At 43.9% G+C, this 17,260-nt stretch overlaps 1 long non-coding RNA gene across 1 annotated transcript; it reads right to left on the bottom strand.

The window, feature by feature from the left end:
• Nucleotides 1-8,146: 8,146 nt before the first annotated feature.
• LOC144326709 (uncharacterized) lies at nucleotides 8,147-13,854 on the bottom strand. Its single transcript, XR_013391689.1, has 3 exons — nucleotides 13,708-13,854; nucleotides 12,578-12,652; nucleotides 8,147-9,569 (listed from the first exon to the last, which is right to left on the bottom strand). It is a non-coding gene; the product is annotated as an uncharacterized LOC144326709 (long non-coding RNA).
• Nucleotides 13,855-17,260: the final 3,406 nt, after the last annotated feature.

Here is a 17,260-nt window from a genome sequence, read left to right as displayed (position 1 = left end):
AGCTAAATGTCCAGTGCTGCTTGTTAAAATGTTCTAGTCTAGACTCTGAAGACAAGGGCTAAATATGTTTTGAAGGCAGTTCAGGATGATTAGCCACAGCCTAAGCTGTCTGCAATGCTGTGCTCTTTTTGTTCTAAAGGTGAGCGAACATGTGCAGCAGTATGTTTGTGCCAGAAGGAGCGGATTTGGTCAATGAGCCAAATCTGAAAAAGAGCTGGGCTTTTAAATGCAGTTAGTGCAAAGTGTGAGAAAAGTGTGCCCTCCCATTATTCTGGACCACAACTTCTTTCAACCCTGACTATCAGCCAGCTGGGGATGATGGGAAATGTAGTCCAAAGCATCAGGAGAGCACTATTGAGGAAGGCTGGTCTCCACCTAATAAATGAATACCAACAGAGCACTTGGTCTTCCGCTGGTGTATCACAGCCTAACAAGTGAGTAATACCAGTGGAAATTCCTCATTTTACCTTCTTAAAGATCTTTGTTGTGGGAAAAGAAGGGTATGAAGAAATAAATTTATGTACAGTGTGTTCTCGAGAGGGGAAGAGAACCTAATTGTGATGGCCTGGGATTCAGATTCGGATGCTGAACCTGAAGAATCCCAGCCTGCACAGGAGTCTCCGCCTCCAGAACCAGCTGAGCCGGGGCTGGGGCTTGAGCCTGAAGGGTCCTCACCTGTGCTGGATCCTCAGGTACAGGCACCAGCTGAGTCTGCTCTGGCTCCTGAGGGGGTGGAAGACCCATTGCCTGCAGGTGCTCCACTCTCAGCCACGTCAGGGGAAGCTGAGGTTACCTCTGGGTCTGGTAACCCTCCAGCTTCTCCTGAGCTGCAGAGGCTCAGGGCAGAGAGGCGGAGGGAACTAAGTTCCCGCAGGAGGAGTGCTCGCCTCCAGGCCAGGAGAGGCGAGTCACCTGAGGATCGGGGCCACCCTGTGCCTCGAGGCAGATAAAAGCCAGCCAGCCTCTGTCCCAAGTTGCGGGAGCAACTTTGTTGATTGTCAGTTCCTGCCTGAACCCTGTCCTGCTATCCTGCCGGAGCTCCTGACCTCACCTGACTACCTGCCCTGCGTCCAGCTTCAACTTCTTCGGACTGCCTCCATACTGCACCTTTGACCTTGGACTGGATTCGGACCTCGCCTCTCAGTTAACCCACGGGACCAGCACACTAATATGGCTGCAACTGGGCCTTTGCTTATCGGTAGAGAAAGTTCCAGCCATGTTGCATGGAGAACATAAGCAGCAGAATGATGGAGAAGAGGAGGAGAAAAGAACAAAAATAAGAGTGGGTCCCACACTGAAAGTTAGGGTTAAGAGTGAGATCTGATCTGTATCTTTAAATTCTTAGATGTGCTAAGAATATTCTGTTCAGTTCTACTCTTAAGTGGTAGCACTTGGGAAAGATTACAGCAGGTGAAGTGTACTCATTAAGCCCACAGGTGAAATCACAGGTAAGCAAGAGGTGAAGAAGAAGAAGAAGAAGAAGAAGAAGAAGAAGAAGAAGAAGAAGAAGAAGAAGAAGAAGAAGAAGACACAGCCTCATCAGGCAGGCTTTATCAGGACCATGGAAAGCTCCAAGTGAGTTCTACTGGCTCCACATCTTGGGCAATGGGAAAGATGTTGTCTCAGTGAGAAGTTGCTGCTCCAAGTCCTGTTCAGCAGTTAGCCCTGACTCCTAAAGGAGATGGTGGTGCATTTACCAGGTCCTTGTCCAGTTCTACAATATAATCTCTGGTTTTTGTGACACAGAGGAGACAAAGAAGCTATTGGGGAGTTATCCTCAGAGCCTGAGGGCGTTGGAAGAGGTATGTCCCCACAGGAGGGCACAGGAGGAAATGCTGGATGTTCCTCCTTGAGGAGTCTGCATCTTCACCCTCACCAGAGCCTTCCCTGGGGCAGTAAAGTGGGTCAGGTTCAGGAGTCATGACAGGGAGACAACTTAGTTGCAGAACCTTTCACCAATTTCTCCCCATCATATTTGCTTTCCTGCTCGTTTTCATGGGTGGAAGAAAGGAAGGGACATCACAGCCAGGGAAATAATTTGAGAGACAAGCCACGTCTCTCTCGTTTCCCTCCTGCCGCATGGCAGGACATACAGGCACGTAAGACCAGACCTCTGGGCTGCGATGTGACAGCCCTAAAAGGTGTGATGCGGTCTTGGAAATGTTTAAGCCCACTGAGCTGGAGGATATGCTTTATGACAAACCCAAGCTGCAAGGAAAGAGAGACGCAGACATGCTAAATTTATTTAGTAAATCAACACTCTCCCAAAACCCAACCTAATGGAAAGAAAGATGGAAGACCTCAAAGGTCTGATCTTCATAGCTCCTGAGTTTCTTTGAGTTGGCCGTGGTATGTATTCTGGATTGAGCCTTCATTCTGCGCCTCAAAGTACCTTTCTGTCCGGTTCCTATTGGTACTGGAAAAGACTTTGTTTAATAGATCAGCTTGTGTTTGTGGAGTCATTTGCAGATGGAAATATAGAAAATCCTCATCTTTGTTATTTTATTTAACCGTAGAAGCAAAACAAACATTTAAAAGTCTTGCATTCTGATAAATAAATTATGATGAAGCAAAGAAGCACATTTTGCCCCAGAAACAACGGGGTGGCTTGCTGTTGTTGCTTTAAATTCTCAAATTTATTAAACATTAACGTGGCATACAAAGTTTTCTTACATTTGCAAAAAACATAGGACAACGGTATGCTGTACAGATGAAGAGGTAATTAACAATAAGCAGAGGTAAGTAACACAGAAGGCTGATCGCCAAAGAATTGATGCTTTTGAATTATGGTGCTGGAGGAGATTGAGAGTCCCATGGACTGCAAGAAGATCAAACGTATCCATTCTTCAGGAAATCAGCCCTGAGTGCTCACTGGAAGGACAGATCCTGAAGCTGAGGCTCCAATACTTTGGCCACCTCATGAGAAGAGAAGACTCCCTGGAAAAGACCCTGATGTTGGGAAAGATGGAGGGCCCAAGGAGAAGGGGACGGCAGAGGACGAGATGGTTGGACAGTGTTCTCAAAGTTACCAGCATGAGTTTGACCAAACTGCGGGAGGCAGTGGAAGACAGGAGTGCCTGGGGTGCTCTGGTCCATGGGGTCATGAAGAGTTGGACATGACTGAATGACTAAACAACAACAACAACAAGTAACACACACACACACGAGTTTCACTAAGCATGTTCATATCCATGTATTCTTGTATAAAAAGATTGTGTGAATAATTGCCATTTCCTTTATGTTCTGTTTCAGGAGAAGATCAGTTCTCTACAACTGGAGAAATGTATTTGACACATCTAGCTTTGGTCCAGGCATTTTAATACATTTTAATACATTCATAAATGGATTCCAAATGGCAAAGAAAAAGTACATTGGCTTTGCTTTCCCCTTGGCTAAATTTGCAGTAAATATCCATTTTTTCTGCAATACTGTTGTTCCAAAATCTGTGGAGCCACACATCCAAAATAAGTGTACCTGACAGTTTCAAACTTTTTTCTGTCTCCAGCCTTACAGGAATGATTTGTTTTTGACATCTTCATTCTTCCACCTCCTATATATTCAGAAGTGCCAACTGAGTGATATGGTTTGCTTTGTAATCGCAGTGATCTCCTTAAAAATCATGGTCCAATGTGATGCATTGGCCAGACATTCCCAACACTTATGTATTTATGAGCTCCATAACCTATACTGTATATAACAGTTATAACACTCAGAACTGAACTAGGTGGCATTTAGTGGAGTTAGGTACCAGCAATGGATCCTTCTTAAGGAACATTCTCTGGCCATTGCAGAGACAGATTTTACAGGTTGTTTATTCCACAAGTTAGTCCAGGCATCATCTTGTACAACTTGTCCAATATCATGGACAAGTAACGAATAAAAGAATTTGCTGTTTTGTCAGCTGGAAAGGAATATATCCTGGAAGCCAGACCTTAAGTAGTATGCTCAGATTCTACTATAAGATATTCAGACCTGGTGAGGGATATTGCATTCTTTCTCTTAGCTTGTAAAATTGTAAAATGATGAACCTGGTAAAAATTAAAGCTCAAATATACCGTAAATTAATGGCTACCGAAAGGCCCCCAGACCGACTATGAAAAGAGGCAAGGTAAAATGTTAAAATATATTTTGAGGGAAGGTTTCAGAATGGAGTTTGCACATACCTGAGCAATCACTACTACTATCACTGCTGAAGTGCTTGATTCCATGGGTTTTGAGAAATAAAAGTAAGCTAAGAACTGGGGGTATTGTGACCCTCTCAATGTTGTTCGACTCCCATCTTCCCATATCATTGACTATGCTAGCCCTTGACTTAAGAGGATCCCAACTCCACCAACATGTTGTCAGTAGATTAATGCCACTGGTGGTTACACAAGGACACACCAGTCTGTGCCACGTGTCAACCACAAGAAGAAAAACGGGGCATCTTTGGCTGCAGGGAACCTGGTGCCCCACACAGACCCATTCAAAGAACAGCAATAATCGCTTATTTCCTCTCCTGATTGGTTTGGAGGATCATACCATGGAAAGCATAAACATGAAGTTTGTTTTTCAAGCCAGAGTATATTTTCTTTCGAATGCCCTGGTTATTTTGACTGAAAATAACGGAAGGTGTGAAATGTCTTCTTTTGGCACCAAGGAAGTCTCACCTGGCTCCCTTCAATGTCGCAGTCTGAAGTGTGGAGACAATGTCCAAGGTTCCATTGCTTGTGGGTGGGGTGATTTGCCTCTTCCATCCTCTGTCCCAGTGAGTGTTAACAACTTTCCACCCACTTGGCTTCCTAAGCTATAATTCTCAACCTCGCTGTGTCCTGCCCCTGCAGAGAATACTGCTTTTGTGACCTTTGAGGACAGGTGGGTTTGTGGGTTGTTAACTCAGCTATATATTCCAAAATAGACTATTGAGAAAAGCAACCTCCTCTGGGCATGAGGGTGTAGGTGGCATAAATATATTTCACTGCAGAAAATAAGTTTCTGATAGTTCTCAACGTTATTTATTTACTGCTTTATTCTTTTTGTTGGTGGTGATAATGGATTCTTTCTGGCAGTAGCAATTGGTGCCTTAAACATCTAGTACAGGGGTCAGCAAACTTTTTCAAAAGGGGGCTGGTCCACTGTCCCTCAGACCTAGTGGGGGGCCGGACTATTTTTTTGGGGTGGTGGTGAATGAATTCCTATGCCCCACAAATAACCCAGAGATGCATTTTAAATAAAAGGACACATTCTACTCATGTAAAAGCATGCTGATTCCTGGACTGTCTGTGGGCCGGATTTAGAAGGCAATTGGGCCAGATCCGGCCCCCGGGCCTTAGTTTGCTTACCCATGATCTAGTAATGCCAGCAAAGACATTCCTTCATCTTCTCCAATCATGAGCCCCTCAGTAAATGACACTTTGGTTGTCATGTATGAAGGCCACTCAAAAAAAGCAGCCCTACAGGATCTGACCAAAGGCCTATTTAGTCCAATATTCCAAAACCTCCAACATTTCTCTAATGAAAATAGGGATGTCCTGTTCAATAACAATTTTATTATTTATACTCCACCTATCTGACTGGGTTGCTCTAGCCACTCTGGGTGGCTTCCAAAATATATAAAACAATAAAACATTTAAAAAACCTTCCCCATATAGGACTGCCTTTAGAAGTCTTCTAAAGGTTGTGTAGTTACTTATCTCCTTGGCTCGAGCGTCGCATAATACCATATGCTCCAATATTTCTCTGATGAAAATAGGGATGTATTTAGGAAAAGCGGGACGTTCCAGGATCAAATAAGAAACTGGGACGGCTTCTGTAAATCTAGGACTGTCGTGGAAAATAGGGACACTTGGAGGGTCTGATATTCTGTTTCCATAGTGGATAATAGGGTTGCCATATGTCCAAACATTACTGGGCTTTCAAAGGCAGAATTGACATCCGGGGCGAAAGGCAGAGTATCTTGGGGTATCATGGTTTTTATTTTTTTAAACCCTAACCTCTTCTGTTCATGTTCCTCAGCAGCTGGCATTCATTCGGAACCATGCTGTCTCCAATATTGGAGGTACTGTATTGCCATTACAACTTGGAGCCATTAGAAGCCTCACCTGCCATGATTTGCTCTAATTCCCTTTTAAATCCATCGAAGTTGGTGGCCATCACTACTACATCTTGTGATAGCGGAACCCATCATTCAACATGTGATGTTTGATGAAGTGCCTACAGATTATAATTGACACAATTGCCGTAAATATTAATGCTGCAAGTCCAAAGTCCGGCTTTCTAAGAAACCATTCCTTTGCCAAAACCTTTTCTCATATGTTAACCAGCATTCAGAACATGATACAGTGGTACCTCAGGTTAATAACTTAATTCGTTCCGGAGGTCCATTCTTAACCTGAAACTGTTCTTAACCTGAAGCTAATGGGGCCTCCCGCTGCTGCCGCGCCGCTGGAGCATGATTTCTGTTCTCATCCTGAAGCAAAGTTCTTAACCCGAGGTAATATTTCTGGGTTAGCGGAGTCTGTAACCTGAAGCGTATGTAACCTGAAGCATATGTAACCCGAGGTTTTGTTATTTAGTTATTTAGTCGTGTCCGACTCTTCGTGACCTCCTGGACCAGAGCACGCCAGGCACTCCTGTCTTCCACTGCCTCCCGCAGTTTGGTCAAACTCATGCTGGTAGCTTCGAGAACACTATCCAACCATCTCGTCCTCTGTCGTCCCCTTCTCCTTGTGCCTCCATATTTCCCAACATCAGGGTCTTTTCCAGGGAGTCTTCTCTTCTCATGAGGTGGCCAAAGTATTGGAGCCTCAGCTTCACGATCTGTCCTTCCAGTGAGCACTCAGGGCTGATTTCCTTCAAAATGGATAGGTTTGATCTTCTTGCAGTCCACGGGACTCTCAAGAGTCTCCTCCAGCACCATAATTCAAAAGCATCCATTCTTTGGCGATCAGCCTTCTTTATGGTGCAGCTCTCACTTCCATACATCACTACTGGGAAAACCACAGCTTTAACTATACAGACCTTTGTTGGCAAGGTGATGTCTCCGCTTTTTAAGATGCTGTATTTTAGAATCAAAAGAACAACTCGAATGTCGCGGACAGTTGGGAAGGTTAATGTTAAATGGTAGGAAATGCATAAAATGTTCAAGCTGACCTTCATTTTACCCCCAAATCTTAGTGGCCCTTCCTGCATCCTGCATTCCTTCCCCACCCTTCCTTCCTAAACGAGCAACCAAGGCTGATCCTTGTGACCCTGGCTTCACCCGTTCCAGCTTCCTAGTGCAGCAGAGGCCCTGTGTCTGTTTCACAGGCAAAGATCTATAAAGGTTTAGCCACGTCCTGTGTTTAGGCTCTTCAGCTGGAGTTAGCTGGGAAAGCTAACCTAAAGCCCACATAAGAAATCTTCTGGGAAGGAATAAGGAAATACGGCTGATTTTAAACTGGTCTAGGCTTCCAACATGTAAGAGACGCTGACGGCCTACGTTAGTAAGTAAGTAGTTTAGAAGCTAGCAGCAACCGCTTACGTATTTTCACTGCAAAACAGGCAACCCCACATTTACGCAGAGGTTATGTTCCAAGGCACCGCAAACATCAGTGAAATCACTTATACAGTGGTACCTCGGGTTACATACACTTCAGGTTACATGCGCTTCAGGTTACAGACTCCGCTAACCCAGAAATAGTACCTCGGGTTAAGAACTTTGCTTCAGGATGAGAACAGAAATCGTGCTTCGGCGGCACGGCAGCAGCGGGAGGCCCCATTAGCTAAAGTGGTGCTTCAGGTTAAGAACAGTTTCAGGTTAAGAACGGACCTCTGGAACAAATTAAGTACTTAACCAGAGGTACCACTGTATTTGAAACACCATTGGAAAAAGCCTGCAAGCCCCCCATTCTAACCACCGCCCCATTCTGCCCCTTTTCGTGATGTTTCTAGGTTGGGGGGGGAGTAACACATACCCTCCAACATTCCACTGATGAAAATCGGGATGTGGGTCTTTTGGTGCTGTGCTCTCACAGGTGCCAGCTGGTTGGCACAGGAGTGTGGCATCAAAACAACACATTCCAGGATCCAGTCAGAAGCCAGGAGGGCTTCTGCAATTCTGGGATGTCCTTGGAAAATCGGGAGGGTTAGAGGATACTGTTAAGTTGAGGATAAATATATCAGACGACACAGCGATTCTTCAAACAGCTGTTGTTTATTCACAGGCCAGAACAGAACTGGGCTGAAGGGTTCAGTCAGCCTGCTTATATAGAGCTCAACTACAAGGCAACAGTAACAACTTTCTGTAACTATCCAATCACTGAACGTCACTTTCAATTCCTTATTTGCATTTGTGGACCTGAGTGAAAACTATTTACAGTATCCCCCTGCTGGCCCAGGGAGAGAACTTCAGTACATAACAGATACAATACCATGTTCTGCATATTTTTTGAATAAAACAAACTGTTTTGTTTAAAGTTCAGTTTGTGCCATTTGATCCAAGGGGATTCTATTCAACCTTTATTACCGTACCTTCCCCCCCACATCCTTGCCTTGGGCCTTTTAGCCAAACAACAGTATAGTCCTACTACGCTCTATTCAGCAGGTAGTGACAGCTATCAACCGGGCTATTCAATTGTGGGTTTAATACCAATATCAAAGGTGGGGCACTTAGAAGCCCAGGTAAACTAATCTTCTCAGAATCATAGTAAACGGGAGATACGTAGCCGCTCCAGCAACATATCTCTATTTCCTCGCATCCAGAAACCCAAGAAGGGCTTTCACTCTTGCTAGAAGCTCGGCCTTGCCCTCACCGGTTCTGGAAGGCTCCTATAGAAGAGTCCCTTACGCACAGAGACTTTGCGCCTGCCCATTAGGGGAACTAGGAAGCCCCAAACATATATTTTTTAGATGTCCTTTTTATGTTGAGATTCGTAGAGACACCACTGATCCTTTCCTGAAGAGGCTCGCCGGTCTTTCAGACAGGTCTAAACTTAATTCTTTCCTCCTAGGCAAAGATCACAAGACGACCTGGCTGGTAGCCAGATTCTGCGCCCAGATTTGTAGGCACAGATCATCCTCTAGAATAAAATAGCTTACTAGGGAAATGCTGAAGTCACCCTTTGGGGCACCTTAGGGTCAATTTTTATGGTAGCCCAAATCTCAGTTGTATGGGTGTATGTATATATCTCAATTTTAACTCATGAGCTATTGCTGCAATCTGCTCGTGATTGTATATTTCATCTTTATGAACGCTGTTTTTATTGTGTTATGGGAGCTGGTCTTTGACCATAATAAATTATCTTTAAAAAAAAATCTAATCTTTTTAGTGTCTGGGGTGGTGGTGGTGGAAGGGTACACATTTTGAACCATGGTCTACTATCAGTTGGGGCAGCAGGATCTCTCTCTAAGCTGGTTTTGGTAACAGCTGCCAGACAAAGGAGCCGCAGCCTCTTATTTGGTCTGTGAGAACATCTGCATGATCCTGCTCTGATAGGTTGACTCTGGCCTTCTCCTGGTTGCCCGAGAACTATAAATGCTTCTAGGGTCTTGTTGACAAATGGCAATCGCAGAGATCCTATGTCAGCTGCAAGTCAGGGCCTCCCCACTCCCTAGAGAGGGAGAAAATTAATGATGACACAAGGATCAGTGTCTTTGTAGCGGAGACTGGGCTTCCATTCTTCCAACTGCCTTGAAGGCTCCTTTGGAGACATGTGGCCCAATATAAATCTCATAAAACACACAAGCAAATAAATTAGATCACTATCAGCTAGAAATGGGTGAGTATGTCAATACTGGTTTCTCTCAGTTTCTATTTTCCCCCAAGCTTAAATATACTTTTCCACATTTCCATATCAGTTTGTGATTTTAATAATAATAATATCCTCATGAAAATTCACCAGCACTTTAGGACGAATTTATGCTAATATACACATTTTTGCATGTATATGGTTGAAATCTCAATTTACTCTACAAGATGTACTATATATATGTAATGTATTGTAAGACTATTACTAAAGCCTGTTATATTGGGAAAAAATAAATAAATAAAGTAACCACCAATACATACATCCATTTCAGTTTAAACATAAAAGTCTATATGTTGCTTTGGAAAGTGTGGATTAAGAAAAAATTGCCTGTAAGTGCCAACTAAATTGAATCTCTCATCCCACCCCTAACCTCGTCCCCAGGCTATCTGGTTGGTCTCAACCAGGCCCTATGAAAGGCTGTCTACCATCCACCCACCACCCCCTGGTACAGAGAAAGTCTTAGAAACCCCCTTTCTTAAAAACCAAGAGACAATACAGCTTCTGCACGTGCAAAACATTTCTGGGTCTGAGAATTCAATGGGGAGGGGAGTCTGTGGTTACCTACGTGCGGTTTCCTCCATTCATGCTTTATTTAGCATCATGGGATGGATTTGGGTCTCGTGTGTGCCAATGTTACGCTGCCCTAACGCAGTTTCTGTCCGTTTGCACTGGTGCACGCTAGTGACAGCAGAATCGAGCAGTGTGTAATGGTGTCAAAGGCAAAGCCTGGAGACAAGGAAGCCTGTGTCTGGGAGGAAATATAAATAGAAAGCATTTTGTTCTGCCTTCTGCCGGGGGGATGAGGCAAAGCCACCTCGGAGGTTAAATAAATGATTGGGGCATGTAACAGAGAATCTATTCATGCCTATGCATTAACGCCTGTTTGTAGAGGGTGTAATGTCATTAATGGGGAGTTTGGTGAGTGGGCCTTGGCCTAGGGAAAGCTGTCATCAAGTTCCCTATCGCAGCCCATCTTCAGGTAGGTTTGCATGTGCAAAACTGGGCTTATGTCTATGTGGAAGCACCTGAATCTCCACTGCCCACATCCAAAAGCAGTGATGTTTGTACTGGTGTATCTTTAATAGATATGGGCAACCCTTGTCCATTTCAGTTTCTCGTGTTTACAATCTTAAATTCAGTTCTCCACATTTTGAAACATTTTGCTTTTTTCTTTTAAGTCCTCATAAAAATTCATCACTGTTTTAGTGTGGATTTCTCCTATTGTACAGCCTTTTTTGCCTAACATCCGTATTTTTGCAAAGCAGTTTTCCTCAATTTAATGCATTTTGCCCGTTGTTTTCACCAGTATATGCATTTTCCCCAAGACTAATACTATTAGGAAGGTCACCTGGTGAGCATTCAAGCTACTCTCATTCCAATTTCTGGCTGATATTACATCAATGAAAATTTGGAGGTTTGCATAGGAGACAGTTAACAGGTCCATAAAGGCTGCCGAAAGTTGGTCAAACCTACTAGCCAGGTCTAACCAGGTACTAAACCAGTGTTTCCCAAACTTGGGTCTCCAGCTGTTTTTGGACTACAACTCACATCATCCCTAGCCAGCAGGACCAGTGATGATGGGAATTGTAGTCTGAAAACAGCTGGAATCCCAAGTCTGGGAAACACTGTACTAAACCTACTAACCAGGTACCTTCCTTTGTTACAGATATTGCTGTTTGACTGCTTAGAATAGCAGGAGAGGAGGTGGAACTTGCTTATGTGTTCTGAATGGGTAAAGGTAAAGGTAAAGGGACCCCTGACCATTAGGTCCAGTCGTGATCAACTCTGGGGTTGCGGCGCTCATCTCGCTTTATTGGCCGAGGGAGCCGGTGTACAGCTTCCAGGTCATGTGGCCAGCATGACTAAGCTGCTTCTGGTGAACCAGAGCAGCGCATGGAAACGCCGTTTACCTTCCCGCCGGAGTGGTACCTATTTATCTACTTGCACTTTGAGGTGCTTTCAAACTGCTAGGTTGGCAGGAGCAGGGACCGAGCAACGGGAGGTCACGGGGATTCAAACCGCCGACCTTCTGATCAGCAAGTCCTAGGCTCTGTGGTTTAACCCACAGCACCACCCGTGTCTGAATGGGTAGAAAGCAGGTTTGTCAAGATCACTGAGATCTGTGTGTGCCAAGAAAACAACAGAAGGCGCAGGTTTGGGGGGAAGAGGCAGAGAAGGCCGAGCTGAGTTTTGTGGTACATAAGCAAAAGGCGGGTGCTTTGGCATGGCAGTTTATTGCCAATTCAGTGGTGTTCATGCAAACACAGTTTGCATATTGTCCAGATCACATTGTCCTCATTGAAAAATTTCCCATTTAATCTGGGTTTACTGTTCTGCTGAAAATCTGTTACGGAAGAAGAAGAAGAAGAAGAAGAAGAAGAAGAAGAAGAAGAAGAAGAAGAAGAAGAAGAAGAAAGTTGGGTGGGGACGGTAAATCCAGATTAAACGAGATAGAGCGAATATCAGGTGGCATTTTCATGAGGAGAGCATTGTGTGAAACTTGCAACAGCACTGAATCCACAATGAATTTCCACGTAGAAGTTTGCCTTTCTCTGGAGATCTGCTGCAGCAGCAGTGGACTTGGTTTGTGGCAGGGTGTTACATCTGTGCTGTGCCCTTTTGTGATTGCCTAACAACCACAGGCTAAGGTGCCTCCTCTCAGTGTGAGAGGAGATTTGAAGATTTGATATTTATAGTGGACTGCTAGATAAAACTGAGACAAAGGAGCACCCACACATCTGACCCACAACTGAATTCCTTGCGCCCCTCCTCTCCTTCACCCCACAAACAAGCAGGTGTCATTGTGGTACCTTAAAGGTAGGAAGGTGACGTCAACAACTCCACCGCCCATAGTCTGTCACCAGCTGTTGACTTCTTGGGAGCCCCTAGAACCAAAGGGAAATATGTAGGATCTGTAGCGCGAGGCCTGTGAAAGGCTTCCTATAATCCCTGCCTTAGCTGCCCAGAGGAAGATAAACAGCCCAAACATAGGCCAGTGAATTACTGTTAATATTATGGAGACCATAAATAGCCAAGTGAAGAGAGAAAGCCACTGGCTGTACCACAGAGTGGTAGGAAGCTCAAACAGAATAATATTTAAAGAAGCAGCCCCACCTCATTAACGAAGGATGAAGGCCAGTATGGCTGGCACTGCAGTTTAGTCAGGCAGGCAAACAGCTGGGGTGTGCGATGCTGGGAAATCAGCTTAGCTTGGCATGAGGACAGGGGCATGCAGTACTGCCAACTTAACTGGCTAGTGGGCACAGAAGAGCCCATTAGCTGCAAAGCTGGCATTGATAGGTAGGATTCAAAGAAGAGGCTCACTTCACTCTTCCACTCAGAAAGATGCATATATATTGTCTTGACCAGAACCCCAAACAATAGGTAAGCACCTTCCTTTCAAAAGGTAGGGAAAGGTCTTTTAATATTGCCTCCAGGTTTCCTTTCCCCAGAGAGGGATGGGATCATGATCTCTAGGCAAAGGTGATGGTCTTGCAGGGGAGGCAAGGCTAGAGGTTGGGGAATCTGTTGGTTTTGGTTTCTCTCCATTTTTAATTTTCCCGATCAAAACCACAGCTCTCCACATTTTCACATCGGCTTGCAATTAAAAGGGAGGGAAAGCACTTTATCCCAGCATATGCATTTTCGTACACATAATTTTGCTGGGAGCTGCATTGTCAAATTCAGCGCCGTGCAAATTTTGAACATGTTTCAGTTCACATCTTTTTTTCAGAAAGTACAGATTATGTAGGGTTTGTTTTTAAATGGGAACTGAATCTAATTTCTCCCCAGTCCATAGCCAGTGCACACTGCCTCTGTCTTGAATGATGTTGTCACTGCCTGTATTCTGGCAGATGGAAGGCAGGCTGCATAGTCTTACCCCACTCTGATGGGCACTGACCGAGCATCTAACATGCGCATGCAATTTTTCAAGACATACCTCAGCCTCTCTCACTGGGCACAGTTTGGAAACGGCTGTTCTCATAAGCAGGAAGCACAACAAGGGAAAGGAACAGCACTAAGACCAACTTTTGTTAAGCGTCATGGTGCTTCAGGGAGAGAGTACCTAAAATAAAAGCAAAAAAATCGGAAGGGGTAAAAATGTGAAGAAGCAGAGATTAGCTCCTGCATTCATTCTCTGGGCTGTTGTTATGTTCTGAGTTGAATAGGATCCAAAATGTTTTGGTTTTTTTTAATATTTTTATGGAGTTTCTTTTCTTAGGTTCATATACACAAGATAGAAATAAGAAAGTACAAGAAACAAATACAAAGAAAAATAATAGAAAAAAAGGTTATTTCAATCCAACTTTCAATAATTTTTTCAATATTCCAAATAGACTTCCCCACGTCCTCCAGACTCTGCATTCTTTGCAATAAAAGTTTCAGCAAATTGTTACGAATAGGATCCAAAATGCAGCAGTCTGATTGGTCCTAGAACAGTAGGATTCAGAATGCAGCAGTCTGATTGGTCCTAGAACAATAGGATCCAGAATGCAGCAGTCTGATTGGTCCTAGAGCAGTGGGATTCAGAATGCAGCAGTCTGATTGGTCCTAGAACAGTAGGATTCAGAATGCAGCAGTCTGATTGGTCCTAGAACAGTGGGATTCAGAATGCAGCGGTCTGATTGGTCCTAGAACAATAGGATCCAGAATGCAGCAGTCTGATTGGTCCACAGGAGCCACCCAATCCAACTCCAGGTGAAAGTGACTCCGCAACCTGATTGGCCTACAGGAGAATCCCAGAATTAGCCAATCACCGGGGGGGGGGGGCATTGTGTAAATAATGAATATAAAGCAGGCATTTCGGGGGAACTTCTATTCCTCACTACTATAAACTGAATAAAGAGCATGAAATCCACACTCGACTCCGAGTATATTTCAGCTGTATATATCCTCAGCATCTACAACTGCACAGCTTTACCATGGAATAGAATTTCAGATAAGGGGATAAATATTTGAGAGGGGGAAGCTTGAAAGGGGAATGCCTGTCCTCTGCTTATAAAAAAAAGTGATTTGCATTATAGCTATGCCCTGTGCTCCCTATTACACCCTCCCTTCTTCCCCCCAAGCTAAAAAAAGCTCTACTTTGAGGAAGAGGGAGGGATGGGCCTTCTTCCAGAGAGAGGAGACTCTTTTTTTGTACTATAAGATTAAAAGCACACATCTGTAAGGTTATTAGGTACTATATTTACTTCACATATTCATTAAGCTTGGGGCATTATTTTTAAGCCCCCTGAGTATCAACTAATAACAGAAACAACTGAAGCCTTTGAACTTGTAATTCATCATGCCACATAGCCTGATAGCTACATTAGTGAAAATGAAAAATATATGTGCATTACTGACAGAATCAATAATGAAAAGATCATATTTTTCTTTGGGTTTCCTTTGTAAGGTATCGGAATGGTCAATGTAATGTAAGTCACACCTGCCAAAATATTTTATATATATATATATATATATATATATATGCTTTCGTAGCAAAACCTGCATATATATATATATATATATATATATATATATATAAAATATTTTGGCAGGTCCCTGGGTTTTTAAATAAGTCCACAAAGGCTAAGATATCTGTACTGTGAACTTCTACAGTTTATGTTTCAAATTAATAGCAGCAAATATTTTAAACCACAACTGTTATTTCATTCTGATAATGATCTGTCTGACCAACTTGAAATCTCTCTCTCTCCTTTCAGTTGCCACCTACAAGATGGGCTCTTACTTTGTTTCAACACTAAGCAAGCAAGCAAACCAGTTTGCCCCTTTCCTACGTTATTAGATTCCAACCCCTTTGAGAGAAAAAGAGGGGAGTGACATTCCCAAAGGGAATGTATTTACAATGGAAAAGGTCCAAATAGCTGGCAACTGGAATGTCGTCGTTCGCCCCCCCCCCCCAACCCACAGTGTCCTGATAGACTTCCTTGTGAGCCTGGTGACCTCACACAAAGCTGCCCTTCTATTTTTGCACAGCAGGCTAAGGAATGCTGGCGGGAGGGATGCAAGCTAGCCAGAGCTCTGAGAGGCCAGTCTGAGCCAGCTTATGCTCACACAGGGTCCTGTGGCTTCAATGGTGACTGGGCTTACTGGAAATTAGTGGGGTTGGATGAGACAACAAGATTCCACCCTGAACGAGAGAGAAGGTGGCTGGCTGGTGGCAAGGGGAAGAAGGAGAGCAGGATGTGTACTTTGGCATCCTGGGAATCTGGAAGGCATTTTGCTGCATCAGGTAGCATAAGGTCTTCTAAACCTAGGCAGGGAATTGGAGATTTCAGTAGCTTTCTCTAAAGTAAGAAGCCCAGGAGGGGGTTGTTCATTGGATGGTCAGGGTAATTTGCTACAGGATTTCTTAGAGCCGGTCCCATCCCCATGGGGATTTCTACAGAAGTGTGGTTAGTGATTGCGTTGTAGAATTCATGGCATTTGACAAAGCCAGGTCTGACTGGCAGATATCCCATGGTGGCTGGTTGCACAAATCTCTGGTTTTACCCGCCTTGTTTTCATTAGGCAAAGAAATAATAAAATGATGGTAATAATAATATGGTAATCCTTCTTCCAAATCAGGGTGATGCTGAAGGGTTTTTTATGCTCGTATTTTGTTTAGATTTTTTTTGAAGAAGAGAAAGATGAGGCAGATGAGACTATACAATAATAATCAGCCGCCTTTCCTAACCTGGTGCCCTTCCAATGTTGCTGGGCTGCAACGCCCATACAGTAGTACCTAGGGTTAAGAACTTAATTTGTTCTGGAGGTCTGTTCTTAACCTGAAACTGTTCTTAACCTGAGGTACCACTTTAGCTAATGGGGCCTCCCACTGCCACTGTGCCGCCCCTGCGCAATTTCTGTTCTCATCCTGAAGCAAAGTTCTTAACCCGAGGTACTATTTCTGGGTTAGCAGAGTCGGAAACCTGAAGCGTCTGTAACCCGAGGTACCACTGTACAGTCATACCTCGGGTTACAGACGCTTCAGGTTGCATTTTTTTGGGTTACGGACCTGCCAAAACCCGGAAGTACCGGAATGGGTTACTTCTGGGTTTCGGAGGTCGCACATGCACAGAAGCGCTAAATCACGCTTTGCACATGCACAGAAACACCGAATCGCAACCCGCAAGTTGAGAACGTGCGGGTTGCGAATGTGCATCCTGCACAGATCATGTTCGCAACCCAAGCGTCCACTGTAATTGGTTCCCCCCCCAAAAAAAACCCCCGAACTTGTATGATAGTTTTAGTATATACAGAAAAACAAAAAGAGGCAGGAGAAAAGAATCCCTACGCCTTTAAAAAAAAAACCACTTAATCCATCAAACACAGTATTTCACATCCCATCTGAATTATAAAAAAAAAATATTTAAGTCCATATCAAGATAATAGAAAGGGGTTAGTTTAAAAAAAACAAATAAACAAATAAAAGCACATTAAAACTATGGTTACAAATTAATATATTGGAAGATAATCAGACCCAAAAGGCAAATGGGCATTTGAGGTCG

Source organism: Podarcis muralis, chromosome 2 (assembly GCF_964188315.1).
Source record: "Podarcis muralis chromosome 2, rPodMur119.hap1.1, whole genome shotgun sequence".
Classification (NCBI taxonomy): Eukaryota; Metazoa; Chordata; class Lepidosauria; order Squamata; family Lacertidae; genus Podarcis; species Podarcis muralis.
The sequence above is the reverse complement of the archived record's forward strand: the minus strand, read 5'-3'. Positions and strand labels throughout refer to the sequence as shown.